Source organism: Arvicanthis niloticus, chromosome 5, assembly GCF_011762505.2.
Source record: "Arvicanthis niloticus isolate mArvNil1 chromosome 5, mArvNil1.pat.X, whole genome shotgun sequence".
NCBI lineage: Eukaryota > Metazoa > Chordata > Mammalia > Rodentia > Muridae > Arvicanthis > Arvicanthis niloticus.
Window position 1 is genome coordinate 38,404,777 of NC_047662.1, and position 19,177 is coordinate 38,423,953.

Consider the following 19,177-nt stretch of genomic DNA (forward strand, 5'->3'; position numbering starts at 1 on the left):
GGCAGTTTCTCAGAGCACATCTGCTAAGCCTGGCGAGAGTAAGCAGTCAGCAGTACAGGTAGGCACTTCGAGATATATCAGAAGGCTCCTGGAGTCAGGGCAGAGCCCTAGGAGGTGATCTTCAAGCTCTTTAAATCAGCAGTAGCTAATAGAAGGGAGTGAAGTAGATGGACCACCTGGTGCCAAGGTGTAAAGGTAAGAGAGAAAGGCCTTCAAGGGACTGCCTACAGAAAGCAGGTGGCAGGAACCTGCGTCTTCATGCCAGGCCTGAGAGGATGCCTTTGTATGTTTACAGTCATGGGAAGTTACTCCATGATTCCAAGTTGTAAGTGGCTAGTACATATCTCTACTTGCAGGGCGCATGATTGAGGGAACCAAGTAGAGGCAGAGTGGCCAGTGGAAGCCAAGTCCTGATCCTAGGGCACTTGGCTCCCAGCTAAGCACTCTCCTCCCCTCTCTCTACTCCTGCCTCAGTTGCACATGGAGCCAGGAACGATCAAAGTTTAAGTGAAGCACAACAACTTGCCTCTCTGAGCCTCGAATGTGAGCAACTAAGAATGGGACTAAAAGGGAAGGATGTAAGCAACAGGGATGAATGGATGTTGGCAACTGCCTACAGGTCAAACTGCTAGGTGTCAGGAGCAATTTGTTCTGCTCAGCCTCTTATCCACACACCTACTTGGTGACAGATGCTGAGCAAGCCAGGGTGCCCAGAAAATAGGGCATCGGGGCATAATGTAGTATCTCTGTCTCTCACACACAGAGCTCTGAGATCTGCAGCTGTGACAAAGTGAAGTCCTTGAGAGACACTGCCCTGACTCAGTCCCACCCCCCCTTAAAGTCACTCATCTGCTTGGAAAGAACAGAGTGAGTTGGTTAGAGAGCAAGAGTCTGCTTCCACCAAGAAGTAGGAATACGGTCTTCACTGGGGAACTGGAAGATGGCAAATAGGAAATACAAAACCGACCAGCTCAAACTTAGAGTGAGGGCACGTGTAACAACTATGAGTTCGTAGTTTTTCATATCTTCCTCCTGTATTTCAAATAAAAGTTCTCTCGGATCATATTTTTCCCCCTAAAATGAGAAAGGTTTTGGCAGCTAATTGTCAGAGGTAACAGTTGTAACTTCCTCCTTTACTGCATCATGTAGGGCAGTCAGCAAGTGTACACCACAGCCTCCTGGAGTCTGCCGTTCTCCAGCCCTCTTCCTGGCTTCACCGTTTTTCAGTGACTCAATGTGTGTGATAAGACCTTAGGCACTGGTGCTTTTAATGAGACACAAGAGCAAATAAATGTGTCAATCCAAGGGAATTGAAAACATATATCAACACAAATCTCTAGGCATTCAAGTGTTCCTCACAATAGCCGGAGTGTAGAAACAACCCAACTAACTGTCCATCAGCTAGTGAGAGAATGAATGAAAAGCCAACCATAATGTGTCAAGACATCAGCTTGAAAGACATACATTTTTTTTTTAAAAGAGGCATATTCAAGATAAAATATTACTTGACTTCAGAGAGGACTGAAGTGAGCATATGTACAGAGGCAGAAAGCAGGACAGTAATCATTCAGAATAAGGCTAGATCAGGAGATGGAGGGACTACACCCAAGAAGTGTTGGGTTTTGTGGGGAGTAGTAAAAAAAATCTTAAATAATGATGGCTGTCCAGCTTTGAACAAAGTAAAAGAAAAAAACCACTTTAAATAGATGCATGATGTATGAATTATGTTTTCTGAAGCTGCTACCAAAAACAATAAACAAGGCCATGGGTTTCAATGGGTTTTTAAAGAATTTATTTTTATTTATGTGTATCTGTGTGTCTGCCACATGTGTGTAGATTCCCGTGAAAGCCTTGAGAGAGTGTTGCATTCCCTAGAGCTGGAGTTTCAGGTGATATGGGTGCTAGAGCTGATGTGAACTCAAGTCCTCTGCAAGAGCAGAGTAGGCTGTCTTAGCCATTGAGCCACCTCTCCAGCTCAGTTTCAATGTGACTTTTTACGGCACCCTGCCCCCCGCCCCCATTAGATAAACCCTGGGTTGTGCTAAATCCTAAATCCTAGAGACAGGGCACTTGGGCATCCTCTCTGGACATGACAATGAACTGAGGTGACCTATAGCCAGCATAAACAAGCTGGTGGAGCCATTGCCAGTTTGGGGGCATTTAGGCAGGGTGAGAAAGGGCTCCCGGCTCAAGAGGAGGCAGTGGCTGCAGACTGTAGACTTCTCTGCCTCAGGGCACATCCGGACCACTTTTCTTTTATTGCATCTTAATTAAGTTGTTCAATCAGATTGGTACCAGGAATCTGTAGGCTGTAACAGCAGGGGCAGGAGCAGAAGCCTTGTAGCGTAACTAAACTAACAAAGTTGGCCTCAGGAGCCCTGCTCTGTTGATGGGTGCCCCTTCCAGGGTGAGAGATGAGGGATTTAGCCTATGGCTCAAAAAAAGTGGCCATCCCAATATTCTATCTTCAAGCTCCTATAGCCAGCATGTATCTCCCCCCCCCCCCCCCCCCGCAAGCTCTGTGTTCTCTAACCTCAACCTGGCTTGGAAATTAATCCTGGATGAATGAAGAACAGGGTTGCATCTGGGATTCAAGAGAAAGGAAGAGGACTGAAGAATCAGGCAGAGACAGGCAGGGTTAAAAACAGTCTAGAGTGGAGAAAGCACCTGAAAAATGCAGACACTGAGATGACTGGGCAAAGGGCACTCTGTCACTGCAGTAGAAAAAGAAGTGTAGGAAGGGATCAGAGTTACTAAGGAGAGTGATATTCATTAAAACTAACACCAAATCTGCTCAGTTCAGTAGGGAAATCTTGGATACAGAGGAATCGGCCCCAGATTTAGCCCTCAGGGAGCTTGCCACCCAGTAGAGAAGACAGGGATACAAACAAACAGAGCTTGGGGAAACAAATAGAACATCACATCAGCAAAGTTCTTTACCAAAAAAAGTGAAGTTGGGATAAGATGTCTCCCTCTCGATTCCGTGTCCTCCTTTTGTGATTGTTTTTAGACTTACTGAGTCCAATCAGTGTTGCCCGTGAGACTCACTTAAGATCAAGTCTATGAAAAAAAAAATCTTTAAGGGGTGAGCAGCAAACTGGTGTGTGGTGAGTGCCTGCAATCTTAGCACTTTCAAGGTAGGCGGAAGAGAATCAGGGATTCAAGATCATCTTCAACCATATGATGAATTCAGGAGACCCTGCTCAAAAACAAAACAAAAACAAACAAAACAAAACACAACACAAATCAGGAATTTACACCCCCTGTAACCTCTGCACTTGGAAGCTGGAGCAGTAGAATAGAGAGTTTGAGGACAGCTTGGGCCACCTAGAGTCCCTCACCCTAGCTCCCAAATCAAAGTGAACAAAAGAAAAAACAGGAGTTGGGCAAGAAAGAGAGGGCATTAAGGACCATGGGAATTGCATGTACATAGGGGTAGGAGTGTGTTGAAGTTTGATGCATTATGGGAACTGGGAAGGATGATCAAGGAGTATCCGAATTAGAAATGGTCAGAATCCGTGGGTGCCAGCGAGGACTATGCAGGAAGGGAGAAGGTGTTTTACACCTGCCCATCAGAGGAGACAATCTTAGATGCTCTGCTCTGCTCTGCTCTGCTCTGCTCTGCTCTGCTCTGCTCTGCTCTGCTCTGCTCTGCTCTGCAAAAACTGTGGCTACCCCAGAGGATGGCTGACAGAGCAGGCTCCGGGGCGAGATGTGCAAGGCTAGCTGCCTGTGAGCAGCCCTCAGGGATAGCAAGGGCTCAGCTCTCATGGACTGTCTCCATATGTTTGGTGGTGTAACTGAGTTGCCCTCCTCCAGCTACTTGTGACTTTTGAACAAGAAACACCTGTAGTTGTTGAGTAAAGAGACATTTCAGTGAGTGGTGTTACATTGTACTGGAAGGTTGATGTCTTTTTGAGAAGCTGATTTGATTAGTTTTGAAAATACATTCCAAAGTGAGATTTGCTACATTGTTATAAAAACAAATGAACCAATCAACAAACAAGCAAACCTCCAGGCTTTTTTTTTTTTTTTTTTTTTTTTTTTTTTTTATTAGCAGATGTACTAACAACATTTCTAGCAATAAGTGCAAGGATTGGTCAAAAGGACAGAGTTTCAGTTACAAAGTAACTTCTGGGGATCTAATAATGTGTAGTTCACATAGCAGTGTGTGTGTGTGTGTGTGTGTGTGTGTGTGTGTGTGCGCGCGCGCGCGCGCGCGCGCGCGCTTCTGAGTCTGACGGTCATGATCACTATGCAGTGTCTATATGTTTTTAAAATCATTGCTTTGAACATTTCCAATCTGTCCAGTAAGTATTTCAGGATGAAGAAAAAAGAATTTAAAATAAAGAAAACCCAGATAATGATTAGGCATTTTATGCACCATTATAAAAGTCATACAAGTACTGGGTGATGCACTATCATAAAAACCCAGGCGCAGTGAGAGCCAGGGGTTCCAGGGCACTTTTCTGGAGGGGGCATGACTTGAACCTGTCTATGAAGGGAAAACAGGTTCAGTGGAAGGACAGCCACTTTTATTTTCATTCTAGATAAGGACAATGGTGAAAGCGGTAAGATGGAGGAGGAACATGGAGAGTGTTCTAGATAGGGACCAAGAGGTGGTGCTAAAAGAGTAGCTCACTGAGCTGGCCAGCAAGCCACAGGGGGCCCTCCTGTCTCTGCCTCCCCAGTGTCAGGATTACAGTGAATACCACCCTTGATGTACATGCTGAGGATGTAAACTCAGGTCCTCCTGCTTGTGTAGTAAATACTTTATTGTCTGTGTTTCCCCAGCTGTGTTTGTCCTCATTTTAAAGATGAGGACGTGGCTCAGAGGGGAGTGATGACACACTCAAGCCAATCCACTGATTGTTAGAAAGTCATCTGTCTAAACCTCTGCTAAACCCCTCATTCTTTTCAAGACACAAACAGGGAGAGTGAGCCACAGGTAGAAGGCAGACAACGGTGTGGCCTGAGAACACACTGGTGCTCACAAAGCCACTAGGGAGTACATCCACGCCACACATGGCAGTTCTGGGCTCTGTCTGCCTTCCAATCTAATTAGGATAGAGGGTAATTGTCACTTAGGATTTGCCTGTCACTCTATCCCAAGCTGTGCGAGGCTTCATTCCTCTGTTTAGGACCCTACTGAAGTATAGAAAGGGAAAAAGGAAATGTGATGCTTGAAACAAAATACACCATCAAGCTGACCACTAAATGGCACTTAGACCCCAAATATACACACAGCTGCTTTATGTAATGAAGGCTGTGGACCATGTTCCTGGATATAAAATAACAAACCACATATAAAGTTTTACGTTGCTGTGTAATTAGCACGGATCTGCAAATGTGCTAGACTGCCAGGGCGAGGGCAGGGGGCCTTGGGCCACAAGTACAGAGACGGTGTGGGAAAGAGCAAAGGGCATGCCCCAGGGTGAGAAAAGTGGACTGAAGCCTGACCTCACCCTCATCCCCTTTGGCCTTGGGCAAGTTATCCAGACTCTGTAGACTGACTTCCAGTTTGGTATATATACCAGCAAGCAATGGTACCCACTTGCTTAGTCGTGCTATTAACCTTTCTGCTGAAAGGATGTTTGACAATTTGTAAAGACATATTTAGTTGTCATAACTGGGAAGGTGCTGCTGGCATCTTGTGGCTGGGACCAGGATGATGCTAAGTATCTTATGACACACAGAGTGACCTCACTTAGAAATATGGCACCACAAATTCCAGTCCCACTGGTACTGAGAAATATAGGGTATCTATGTGATACTATAGCCATTCTTAACTTTGATTGGGCCTTTGGTGTGTGGTTAGTACTTCCAAACACTATTTTAATCTAGTAGCCCTTGCCTGTTCATAATAAGTTTATGGGAGAATTGATATCATTGTCCTCATCCTTTCGATAAGAAAATTGGAGTCTGGGAGTAAGCTTGCTCAAACCCACAGACCTAGTAAGTGGTGGAGCAGAGGGGTATTTGAAAAAGACCTGAAACTCTAGATATACCACACTTGAACTTGAACTCCTGTTTTACTTGTCTATAGCTTCAGTGCCTAGGACATGATAGCGAAGGTGCCCTCTGTGGAGAGAGCAGAATACACAATTGTTCATGAATGCCACGTACAAGGACTTAGGGTTTGACAAATGCAACAGTGAGAATACTTGCTCACACTCAGTTCTCTTTCCAGAAGGACAATAATAGACAGGTGATGACATAAAAATGGAGGTAGTGTGAGTGGCACACATAGTGTTATGGATGATGAGAAGGTTCTGGCAGAAGAAGACATGAGGGAAGGGAACCATCAGCAGAGGGAACAACTTTAGCAAAGGCCCTGTAGTACTGGAGGCATCATGATGTGTTCAGGAAAGAGGAAAGTCAAGGGACTAAAATGTGTGGTTATAAGGGAGAGAATGCCTAGAAATATAGCAGAGAGAGAGGCTTCATGAAGAATGACTGTGAAGTGAGGTATGAAACTTGAATTCCATGTTCACTTAAAAGTTATGAAGGTTTTTTTTAAAAGATTGTGGCCTGATTTGCATTTTGGACATTCATTCTGAACTCAGTGTGAAGGATGCTGAGGTGGCAGGAGAGGGATCTAAGAGTCTGGGCAGGATCAGAGCCTGGAGCAGGTGGAAAATGTAGGGTCTTACCCACATGGCTGCAGTGGGACTGGAAGAAAGGGAACAGGTCTGGTCCTCAGTGTTAGAGCCAGCAACTAGCATTTTGTAATGGAGTTGATGAGTGGAGGCAGCAAGGCTAAGACTGACGGTTTTAGATTTTTTTTTTATTTATTTTTTATTTATCTTGAGCAGCTTCTTTATTAATTCAGACAGGTTGAGAAAAAAAGCAGAATTTTGTGAGAAGGCACCAGTGGTCCAGTTTGAGGCCATGTTAAACATCAGCTGTCTACAGAGTGGATGTCATGGGAAACAGTTTAGAAATATCTTGTTGCTTGGGAGAATGTGCAGGGCTGTGGATACATTTAGGGCTCATTGCACAGAAGTGAGATGTAACACTAGACTCATTAGAGATGATAGATAGATAGATAGATAGATAGATAGATAGATAGATAGATAGACAGATAGACAGGGGAACAGACAGGCTGAAAGCTGAGTTGGTCTAAGCCCAGGGAGTGGATTCATTTCAACTTTGAAAGGGAAATACCCATGAAAAGAGATAGAGGATCTGACACCCTCTTCTGGCCTCCCTCAGCACTGCACCTTTTGCACAGACAGCTGTACAAGATAAAACACCCATACAGATAAAATTTAAAATTAAAAAGAGAAAGAGAGAGAGAGAATTAGAGGAGCTGGGTGGTGTTGTGGTCCATACCTGTCTTCTCAGCACTCAGAAGGCTAAGGCAAGACGACTTCTGCAAATCTAAGGCCAGTTTGAGCTACATAGTGAGTGCCGAACAATCCATGTCAATACTACATAGCATGACCTGTTCTGTCTCAGAGAGAGAGGTAGAAAGAGACAGAGACAGGCACAGAGACAGGGTGAGACAGATAGGGTGATAATTATGAGAAGGAGGTGGAAGACGGGGAGGAGAAAGAAGGAGAAGGAGGAGGAAGAGGAGGAAGAGGAGGAGGAGGAGGAGGAGGAGGGGGAGGGGGAGGGGGAGGAGGAGGAGGAGGAGGAGGAGGAGGAGGAGGAGGAGGAGGAGGAGGAGGAGGAGGAGGAGACGTGGTACCTGCATTCACAGGAGTTATTATATTTGATCCTGAAAGTTAACAGGGGACATTTTTGTGGGCTTTAGAGATGAAAACTCAAGTGAAATGACGTTAGAATAAGTGAAAAGGCAAACATGTAGAAGGAGCCACAATGAGACATCTCTCTAGCTTTGTGTCAGAGTCACGTTTGAGTGGCTGAAGAACTTGGACCAATGGACAGAGAGTCCAGTTGCCTGAGCTTTAGGCTAATGAAAGATACAGTACAAAGGGAAAAGCCTTTGTTTGCAACCACTGGTCTTCGGAGTGGTATCACTGGACAGACTGGAGAGATGTTCTAGAGAAAGGAGGGAGGTAATCTTCAGGGACTACACGTGGCTGAGCCTTGTTAGGAGAGAAGGCGTCGAGTCTAGGCATTGTGCAGCGGTCAGGTGGGCAGACGAGGATGATCTGCAGTAACTATCACTGTTCCTTACAGAAGGGAGTTTGAGCTTTCACCTACACCCCTGCTGAAGCCCAGCCCTGACACAGACTAAGCCTTACTCTTGGTCTTACATCAATCCCAGACCCACAGGCTGAATGCCCAATTCTTCCAAGCCACCTCCCTTCTTCCCAAGGAACACCCTGGGGGAACAACAGAGGACCCAGCACGACAGATCTCCATGGTGAGAAAGACCATTAAAGCAACATGAGGCTTAGAAGTGTCCAAAGCTGAGTACAGCCTTCCTGACTCTGCTGGGAAAGGGAGTTTCCAGGACCTGTCAGGGTGCAGTAGAAGAAGCACATTTGTGGAGGACAATCATAACAGGAGGGAGCCAAATACATGAGGCTCTCCAAAAAGTGTTTTTAAAGAAGTAAAGCCCCATCAGGGCATGAGTGAGACCGACAGAAGCCTAAGTGGGCTGGGTGTGTTTCATCTCAGTAGGAGAGCTGAGAGCCCTTCAGCTTTGTCCCTTACTATGTGCAAATCAAATACACTTATACATTTAGATGGCTAAATAAATGTGTACATTTGTTCATTTAGAAGGATACATATATTTGTACATGTATATGGCGATCAAGGTTTATAGGTATTTAAAAAAAAAAAAAAAAAAAGAACAACCTGTTGACTAGGAAGGGCATCACATCCTGGTAGCTGAACCTCTCCAGGCTTAACTTCCTTATCTGCGAAGTCAGAACAGTAGTCATGTGTGGCTGGTGGGTTTATTATGGGGATGGAGCAGGATGATGACTTGTACTTTGTGTGCTGTAAAGGACTGTGCTATGGCTTTAGGATCATTATTACTGATATGAAGAAGAAGAAGAAGCAGCAGGAGGAGGAGAAGGAGGAGAAGGAAGAAGAGGAGAAGGAGGAGAAGGAGGAGGAGAGGTAGCCTCAAAGTATCTCCTGTACTAGGAGAAACACTTTGATCTTTAAAACGTCAGGAAGAGCATGTATGGTTACCTTATGGTTGAGAAATTCTATTGAGGGTCTGCATCAGAGCAGAACCCAGGACTGCTGATTGAATTGGACAAGATGGCCCTTGCTTAGAGATGCTCTGTGGATTAGCTGAGCGAGTGGCCAAGTGCAGCAAGCACTATCCTTACCATGCTGCGCACCTGGCAGGCAAGGTGTCTGTGGTTTTCATAGTGCCCACGGGCATGCTGCCTAGCTGTTTACATGCTTGGCCTTTACTTAATCCAGTGGTGTGGAGTCTGATAGGTCTGTACCCAGCCTGTGTCCTTTTCGTGGTGCCTTTCAGTCTACATCTGCAGTCTGGCCTCTGTGCTATGGAAAGCCCTGGTTCCCCATCAGACTCATCATGTCCAATCAAATACACACCTTTAGTTTTCCTCAGTTTAGACTTAGGGTTGGATTCTCAATTCCCTACCTTTGTAATCCCCTTTCCATCAATCTTCTCACTTAGTTGTCTGGACTTTGCTGAAGACATTTAGCAGAGGGAAGCCTGTTACCTCCCGAAGCAGCCTACTACTCTTGTAGATTCTCTGAACACTGCTGTCCTACATATTTCACCAGCACCCACCTGTAGCTTATCACCACCAGTCCCTGCTGTTGCAACCCTTGCAGCTTCACAGAGCAGACTATTTTCTTCATTCCATCAATGCAGAGATTCCATACTAAAAGATGTTTTGTTTCCTCTCACCTTTTTGATGACTGTTTGAAGTCGCTTATGCCTTATGCAAACAAACATTTGCAGATTTTTTTTTTCCCCACCCACTGATTTACCAATTCACCTGGCATCTCTATGCCTGGAGATCTGAACCGATGATTGTTGAAGTGATTTATTTATCCAGAGTCTCCAACTACTATGTTTTCCTCTGACTAGATCCTTTCTGTTTCTCCGACACCACAGTCACCTCTGCACAGAGCACTGACTTAGAATTCTGGTAGCATCTGTGGTGACAAAAGCTTGCTTGCTAACTTCCTAACTTTTGTCAGACAGATTGTGTGTGTGTGTGTCTGAGTGGGTGTGAATTTATTGTGAGTATGTGAATTTAGGAGTGTGTATATGTGGGAGAGTGTGTCAGGGTGCATGTGTGAATTGTGAGTGAATGTGTGTGTGAATGTATGAATGTATGTGCATATGTCTGAGAGTGTATATATGTTTGAGTGTGTGTCTGTGTGTTTGTCTGTCTTTGCCTTCTGCCTTGAGATTTTTCTGCTTTCTTTTCTGTCTACAATTTTCAGCATTTCTAGCTCTCCCCTGCTCTCAAAACAACAGTTCCCAGCATAATCTGTTTATTGCCCAACATATCCTCAGAGACTCCTCTCCCCAAGACTTCCCCAACATAACACACAAGTACAATGACCACCACTTCCAGCTACAACACACAACATTATCCCAGAGCCAGAGACATGAGTCTTTAAGAAGTTGGTTCAAAGAACGGAGGGATAAAGAGCCTGGTTAGACAAGCTAAGGGCCATTTCAGGCATTTCTGTGATTTATAGTTCACAGGCATAATCATGGTGACTGCTCACTGCTAGGACTAATTGATAATATATTGGGATACTTGTTATATTTCAGACATTTAACAACATATGAGAGTCCTAATTGTTTACCACCTCATAAACCCTTGAGCTTGCCAGCCTTTGTAATTACAGGTGGGGTGCGAAGTGGTGTCTCATTGAGCTTTTAATTTACATTTTTAATTTACATTTCTCTAATAACTAATGGTGAGTATCTCTTCATGTGCTTACTTGTCTTCTTTAATGTCCCCTTTGTTCAAGTCTTCTGCTCGTTTACATTGTGCTACTTGACAGTTTACTGTTGAGCAGTGATTGTTCATTTCTGTTCCAAGTTCCTTGTCAAATACAGTTTTATAAACATCCTAGGATTTGGCTTGTATTTTCACTTTCTTAATAGTGTCTTTTGAAGAGCAAATGTTTTAGTTCCGAGCTAATCCAATTTATCAGTTTTCAAAGCATGATTTGTGCTTTTTATATCTTACTTAAGAAAGCTTGATCTAACTCATAGTCACTAATGTTCTACTATAGGAACCTCCTCCTCCTCCTCTTCCTCTTCCTCCTCCTCCTCTTTCTTCCTCTTCCTCCTCCTCTTCTTTCTTCCTCTTCCTCCTCTTCCTCCTCCTCTTCTTTCTTCCTCTTCCTCCTCTTCCTCCTCCTCCTTCTCTTCCTCCTCTCCTTTCTTCCTTCTGCTTCCTTTTCCACCCCCCTTCTTTCCTGGAGGATTTGCAGCTTTATGTTTTATGCTTAAGGCAAGTGCTAACTGCTCCAGTGTCTCAGATAAGAACTTTGAAAGAAGTAAGATTTACTTTTACTTTAGCTTGTGCACTCCGATGTCTCGGTCCATGATCACTTGCTCCCATCACTATAGCTGTGGGGCAAGGCAGAACATGATGGTGGGGAGCACACCTCAGAGAGGTGTACAGCTCATGGTTACTGGAAGCAAAGAGAGAGCTTGCTCTCCCGCTCACAGTCTCTACCCTGATGCCCATTAAGCTACAGTTCTCACAAATGGATCCATTCATGCCTGAGGTCAGAGCCTTCACAATCTAATCACCTCCCAAACACCTCAGGTCTGAACTGTGATGTGCTGGGAGCTAAGACCTCCACATACAAGTCTTGAGTGTACATTAAAGAGCCAAGCATAATAGGAAATGACCCTCTTTTAAGTTTTGTACATGTTTAAGATATGAATCAAGGAATCCAGGCTTTTTGGCCTCTTCCTTGTTCTCTTCCCCTGTCCTCCACTTGCTTCTTTCTTCTTTCCCCTCCTCTGTCTGTCCTCATCTTCTCTCCCCTCTTTCTCCTTTTTGCAAAAACAGTGTATATTGTTCAATACCAACTGCTGTAAGATGCCCCTTCTATATGGTGTCATTCCAGCAACTTTATCGACAACCAGCTGCTCATTTCTGCATGGGTCTATCTGGAGACTTTGTCTCATTGACATGTATCTACATTCATGGAAAGCCCAGTCATTATTACTATAGCTTTGTGCTTAGTTGTAAAGTTAGGTAATAAACATCTTCCAATTTTCTTCTTCTGTTTTATTTTTTTTTAAGCTACCAAGTCATTTGCATTTTCATTCAAAATTTAGAATCAGTTTTTGTAAGAATAAAAGAAAGTCTCAAGGATTTTGGTTGAAACTTAAAGGTATCTCTTGAACCATGTGGGGAGAATCTGCATCTTGATACCACATCTTCTTACAATCTGTAAATGCTACTTATCCTGCTAAAATAGATTCTTTAACTGCTTGGCAGTACTTTGCAATGCAGCTCTGCATACCTTTTGCACAAATTCACTTTTGAAATAGTTCATGGTTTTGATGCTCTTACAATAGCATCTTAAAATGACCTGTTTATGATTGCTCCTCTAAAGAATGTGTAATACAACTGGTTTTTCTAAGTTCTTATTTCCTTCAGACTTCTACTTTTTCCACCTCAGGGGATGCATCCCCTCTTTCATTCTTTTAGTCTTTTTTAAAAAGTTGTTCTTTGTTTCCTGATCAGAACAGTTAGAAGTTTATCTCTTTTATTGGTTTTCTCAAATAACCAGCCTTAGTGATACTTTTCATCATTTCTGCTTTCTATTTTATTCTGTACTTATGTTTGTATGATTTAGCTTTTGTTTTAGTTACCCCCTTTCTCTGAGTGTGTGTGGTATGTGTGTGTATGTGGTGTGTGTGTGTATGTGGTATGTGTGTGTATGTGGTGTGTGTGTGTATGTGGTATGTGTGTGTATGTGGTGTGGTATGTGTGTGTGCGTGTTGGAAACTGACCCCACATGCTTAGTGCATCTCCACTGAGCTGAAGCCCTAGACCATGCTCTTATTTCCTAAGATGCTAAAACTCAGGGCCTTCACTTTTCTGATTCAAATGTTTAATTCTGTGTATTTTTGTTTTATCTGCATTTCACAAATTAAGGTATGCTGTGCTTTTATGACCATTCAGTTAAAATGTTAACAATATTTGGCCAATCATGTGATTCTATACTCAGCTGATTTATAAGTATTGCTTCATTATAGAATTATTATTTTCCAACTATATTTATGTTATTGGTGCTGATCTAATTCTTTTATTTTTTTCAGTTATTTTCAACTTATTTAAATGTGCCTTATGACACAGAATAGGATTTATCTTTAGAACTTTGGGGTCCTTGAGGACATTTGTTGTGGTTAGATAGAAACATCTACAAATGTCAGGCACATGAAAGAGGTCACGGTGCTTTAAAGTCCTCTTAATCTTCGTGTTTGCATGTACTCGAAGCTTTCAAGCGTAGTTTTCGAGTTGCCTGGTTTTCCTTTCATTCTGTCACTTTTCCTTTCTGTCTTGGTGGTGATAGCTATGGTCAGGTCCTCTTGGGTAATTAACTCTTTTATCACTATGGAAAGACCCTTTTCTTTATGGCATTATTTCTGGCTCTGAAGTTTTCTTCATTTGATAGTAACTGACCCTCTCTCACTGCCTTTAGATTAGTGTTAATGTAGCTATCTTTCCCCATACTCTGCTTGTAACCTATTTGTGTCTATATTTAAAATGAGTTTCTGGAAGGCACCATAAAGTAGTAGTTGAATTTGCTTTTTTATTCCAATATGACTTGTTCTCTCTTTTGAATAATATGATTCTGGGTTTGATATACTCAAATCTACTGTTTTACCCACTGTTTCTGTTCTATTTATTATAATCTTCTTTGGACTAACCCACTACTTTGTATTATTCTACTCTATTTCTTATTTTATTATCAACTTTCATTGCTCCTGTTACTCTTCCTTTTCTTCTTTCAAAATAAATGATTACTTTATAAACTGTAGTTTATGTGACACTGTTAGTAGAAATCTATCCATCCATCTATCTCTCTATCTATCTATCCATCCACCCAGCTATTATCTATCTATCTATCTATCTATCTATCTATCTATCTAACCATCTGTTTATTTTCCTGTGCTTTCAGGGCTGAAGCTGGGGCCTTCAGCATGCTAGACAAATGCTCTGTCACTGAACTATGGTAGTTTATTATTCTAGAACGGTATCACACTAAGTTACCCAGCTGGGTAACTTACTTATGGTACTTCTGCCTCAGGCTTCTGTGTGGCGGAGATGACAGGCGTTTGCTACCAGTCCCAACCTATTTTCTCTTATTCTCACTTATTCTTTTATTCCCATAGTTTATTAATATACTGTGAATACAAAAGCAGCAACTGCAGTATGTCTACATGTAGCTTTGGTTACTATATACCTTTGCAAATATATTGTTCTTTGTACATGCATTTTAATTCACATAAATTATTTTCCATAATTTATCAGATGGTGATACTCTAAAATTCAATTCCTGTTTCCTTTGAGCTTTACAAAACACCCAATGGTAGTATCCGTAGTATCCATCCCACACATTTTTACTTGTCTACTCTCTGAGTGATGGTTTTCCAAATTGTCTGGCACTCCCTCACTCCACAAAGAATACTGCAATGGACATCTTTGTGTGCATTCTCCAACAAATCTGGGTTAACATTTTTGGAGAATGTATATCCAGGATCTCCACAGCTGAATTCCAGGGTATGAATTGCCTCATTTGAGTGAATTCTCTCCAAACACCTGTAACACTCGCTGCTACCTCTTCTCACTTCATTACAGGCCAGGCCATCTCCCAGCTTTCTAGCTGGCATACTCTTCTTCACAGACTAACATCTTGCTGTTGTTTGACTCCTCGTTGTTTTCTGATTACCAATAACCCTGAGCACTTCCCTCTACTTTTTTCTCCTTGGGGAGTTTCTTCTTCCTAAAATTATCTCTGTATCCTTCTTCTCTGATTACTTTCCTCATGGCTATTCTCTTCCTCTTGTTAATTTACAGATGTTCTTGCATCTTCTAGAAACAAGATGATGAAATTAATCTATCAGTTCAGGACACTGTGAATGTTGTTCCTCACTGAATATAACTCTTTCCATAAATGTATCCAGTTCATTTACTTTATCCTAATATAAGACATGAGAACTTCTTTTCTCTGTAAAAGCTCTAAAGATTTCCTTCTATATCCTACTAACTTCAGACTTTTTTAGTCTTCCAGTAACTTAATATTTTTTTTGTTTCACACGTGCACTTTAATCAATATAGGCCCACATTTGCTTATGATAGAGTGCTAAGGGATTAAGTTTTACACTTCTGCAACATAATGTGCTAGATGTCTCCTACACAAAGTAAATAGGGCTCTGTCGCCATTATGTTGGTTTGTCACATAATATTGACATTACATGACCATACAGTACATTAAATCCTTTTATATATGTGTCTGTAGTGTTTTTGACAGAAACAGAATACAAGCTCCAACGGACTAACAGAGGGAGGCTTTATGAAGGAGTACCAGGTTACAGACAGGAGGGCAGGGCACAAAGTACCCAAGCAGTGAAGCTGTCAACATTGGCCCCCTGGCCTCACAGATCTTACTGTACAAAGACAGACACCGAACATACAAATAGATGAACAATGACCACATATTAGGATGAGTGTTCCAAAGCAAAGGCCCAGCTTTGCAGCCTGGCCATGTGCCTTCTCCGGGTCACTCCTAAGTGTTCTGTGTTGCTGATCTTAGAAAGATCCCTCCCAGATGTTAGGATACATTGTTTCCAGACAAGCCACTTGGTTCATGTTCAGAAAATAGGTTGGACAAGAAAATCTTGTAAGGCTCTCCTGCACCATGCATTTTTCTTCTCCCCCATGTTTGATTATTTTTTTTCCCTCTCTGTCTTTATTTCTGTTTTCTGTCCCTTTATTTCATTTCCTTATCCCATTGCTGAGGGTAAATGAAAGAACCAGGTTTCCCAGGGAGGAAAACAGCTCTGTTTGGCTAGTGAATGTTATTTTGATGCTTAGAGTCAAACACACACAGTATAGCATGCAGCTATGGGTCTTGGGAGAAGAGTTCAGCACGTGATTAAGATAGCATTCAAAATCAGATTGTAAATGAGGTAACTCAGAAAAGCAAGTAAAATAAAAAAATGTAGATTATGAATAGGGCCAGAGGGTCAGAGCCCTTTACTGGGAAGAGAGGTGCCATCTTTCAGAGGGCACCTGCCACCAGGCTAGAGTTATAGGACAGTTGATTTTAATCAGCACATGATGTCTCTGGAAGGAAATTTAATTAATGACTCCTTTAAGGAGTCTATTTTTTTTTTTAAACATCATCCTTCCCTTGGAAAAAAACAGGGAGTCAAATTGCTGACCTCCTGTTACTTCAAAAGTACAACTCTGTTAATATATTTACTAATAAAATATTGGAGAAAGAGAGTAACATATCCTTACTTATGGTGGTGGCTGTGAGGGTGAATCTAAGTTCTGGGAAATTAAGAAATATCTTAGGTTTTAAACTGTGTGCTCACACGCACATGTCACAGGACACCAGTGAAGGTCAGAGAACACCCTTGTGTAGTCTTTTCTTCCACCTTTACATAAGTTCTGGGAATCAAACTCAGGTAAGCAGCTTCAGCATCTTAGCCTGCTGAGCCATCTCACTGGCTTGGAAGAGACATTTGCATAGAATTAGGAAACTGCAGTATCATTCTTGAAAATACCAAGGTTTAGATTTGTCTTTAGTCTTTGGCTTTTCTCTTCCCACTCAGTGACTAATTCTTTGTAAGTGAGAGCTCAGTCCAGCCTCACAGATCACTTCCTTCTGCCCCAGTTTCTGTGGGCTCCCCACACCCAGCAGAGGGAGATCAGAAAGATACCATCTGCTGATTAATAAACAGACATGGATTCCTTTATAAGTTGCTTGGATCATGGTGTCTCGATGCTGAATGCTCACACATTCCACTACATACTTATCTAAGGTCACACCCTGAGGTTCTGTGACTAGGATGAATCACATCTGAGTTGACTATTCTTTCTGGAATCCATGTGCTGCAACATGTGTGAGTTTAGCCACAGTGGACACCTACCATCTCCTCAGTGCAGGACTGGTTCCTGGTGATTGAATCATAGTGGTGTCTCCATGGGGTCACTGATGAGTGGGGGCTGGTTCCTGGGTCGGTCTACTGATGACCCTTTGAATGGTTAGCACTAGGGTAGGCAGGTGTGTGCAAGAGACTCAAAGTGAATCAACAGACTGATGGGATCCCACCTTCTCAGAAGGTAAGAGAATAGCAATGAGTGATGGCACTTGGGGCAAACACTTAAAGCATTTCATAGGCAGATTCTTATTTATCTAGTCCAGAGTTGGCATCTAGAAGCCACAAATTCCCCAAAATGAATTAATACTCTGCCTTAAATATCCCCAAACCTCTCAAGTCCTGCCAAGTATATTAGCCTTGCTTGGCTCCTCCCTCACCCTGGACTATGTTTGTTTCTCTGGGAGTTGCAGGCTCTCATGTTCACAGAGTTTGGCATGGGCCTCAGTCTGCCCTCCCCCAAGTGGGGATGAAGAACTGCACACTTAGCTGGTCTCCGCGTCCATCTTCCTTGGATTCTCCATCCCCCTGCTGGGTGTCCTAGAGATATTAATAAATAAAAGGGAAATTGTTTGCTTTTTGTTTTCTCTTTTAAAAGAGATGTTGAAGAAACAGAGCCAAGAGAAGTCAGTTGTTTCACTGCCAAGAGTTTACAAAAACAAAAGCGTCTCCTGGTGTGGACAGCCATACTGAAGGGCTTTCATGACACTTTTAGTTTCTCCAAGATACATTTGAGACCCTATAGTTGAAAGTACTTGGCAAATTAGTCTAAGAAACCAGTGACTAGACTGATATTAAAACCCTTGTGCTCTTTCTCCCAATTTTAGCCTTGCTCTGTTCAGCAGGGGGTGCTTAGGGCTGACTAATAGGACTGTGTGCCCCGAGTGTGCAGTGAGGGAACGCCTGATTGGGTCATGGAGCCTGAGCTTTTCTCTTTTGCCTGCACATGACTCCCTGAACCATAGAATCACCTTTCCTTGCTTTCTGTTTTGATTTTGGTCTCTTCTGGAAGACTTGGCTTCGTAGAAGAACTGGCATTGATTTAACAGGGCTGAGATTGGGGTGGTAGCTGGGGGGTGGGGGGAGGCGGGATCTGCATCTGTATGTCTGCTCTGTCCAAACCAGCTCCCAGGTTATATATCTACCACTCTTGAATGCCACTGGGTAGTGCCAAGATCTTGATGTCTTAGAATGTTGACTCGAGGCTCAGAGAGATGGAAATTAAGAACTCAAACCTACCAATGTCTCATAATACTAATAGGCTTTCATTATTCACACCATATGAAAATGGAATATTGGAAAAAACAAAGGTTAGATAGAGGATGGAGGTAGCTCCCATTCTGTGCAAGTACTGTGTATCTTCACATAAACTCTCCACACTAGCCCAGGAAGGCCATGTTTGTCCCAATTTGCAGATAAAGAAACTGAGGCCCTATCATACATCTCTATGTGCTTCCCAAATCAGGGAAGAAAATCCTCTCCACTGTCCACTGTATTGGCAGATGTAGAGATAGAAAGAGGAAGATGGACAGTTCACTGGGGTCATGTAGAGTAAGCTGGGGGTGGGGCTGGTGTCGGTCCAGATCTCTTGGCTTTCAGCTCAGAGCTCTCTGGCTGTCTGAACTTGCTAGGCCCAGCCAAACCCAGGGAGGGCATGTTGCCCTGGGGTGATGCTCTCCTGGACCAGCCTCCCCCTTCTTGCCAAGGAAGCACAGTCCCTTCCTCTGCCAGACTGCTCTGTTGCCCAATTCATGGGCAAGAGCCAAGCCTGGCAGCCTAGGGTGGGCATCTAAGTTGAGTTGCTCTTTCCTGGGCTGAGTTAGCACGCAGCATGGCTTCATCATTCAAATATGTCCCGCCAGACAGGCCTCAGCTGCTGGCCAGCGGGGCACTTGGCGGCCCAAGAGAGCTTAGAGCTAATTGGGCTCCGCCAACATAAATCATGGTTCTTGTTAAGAGGAAGTCCAGCAGTCCCCTGGCAGGCAAGGGGTGAGAGGTGGGAAAGAGGCAAGCCTTCTGTCCCTCTGAAGAGCAAAGTGGCTGAATGCAGTAATTACTGATCATTTGTGCCACACTCTAGGAGTGTCCTGTTGCTTTTGGTGT

General features: G+C 43.2%; 1 protein-coding gene and 1 long non-coding RNA gene across 3 annotated transcripts in view; one reads left to right on the top strand and one right to left on the bottom strand.

Moving 5' to 3' along the window:
• The window catches only part of Trabd2b (TraB domain containing 2B), a 265,876-nt gene that overhangs the window by 202,461 nt on the left and 44,238 nt on the right, over positions 1–19,177 (bottom strand). The gene's annotated exons all lie outside the window — the stretch shown is intronic.
• LOC143442378 (uncharacterized) overlaps positions 1–19,177 on the top strand; it is a 45,175-nt gene that overhangs the window by 3,186 nt on the left and 22,812 nt on the right. The window lies entirely within an intron of this gene.